The following is a 431-nucleotide window of genomic DNA, read 5'->3' on the forward strand; positions in this document are numbered from 1 at the left end:
GGGAGGATCCACCAGAACAGGACTCACCGCCTCGTCTGCGTGGTGTTTGCGTGTATTTCTGACCCCTGCGCCCGTGAGCCTGTGTACACCGGGTTTTTAGATAATGTCGTTTCGTCAGACCGTTGATGAGGGAAAAAAAACTTGCTGGCCGGGCCTCTGTCTGCTTGGGTGTCCTCCGACCACTCCCCTGTCCTCGCAAATCCCAGAGGTGTGCGGGTGAGGTGAGCTGGCGTGTCCACACTGTCCCAGCCTGAGGTCGGGCGGGCGTGGGTGTGAGTGGTCCTGAGCTGGAAGGGGGTCCTGTCCGGGTGGGTTCCGCCTCGTTCCCTGAGCTGCAAAGAGCAGGTTGGAAAAGGATGATCTTCCTTGGTATTCATTTTTCTTAAATGGATGCATAGCTCCATTTAAGAAAACGCTTCTCACGGTAGAAG

The sequence above is a fragment of the Pteropus vampyrus genome, unplaced genomic scaffold (assembly GCF_000151845.1).
Source record: "Pteropus vampyrus isolate Shadow unplaced genomic scaffold, Pvam_2.0 Scaffold81, whole genome shotgun sequence".
Lineage (NCBI taxonomy): Eukaryota > Metazoa > Chordata > Mammalia > Chiroptera > Pteropodidae > Pteropus > Pteropus vampyrus.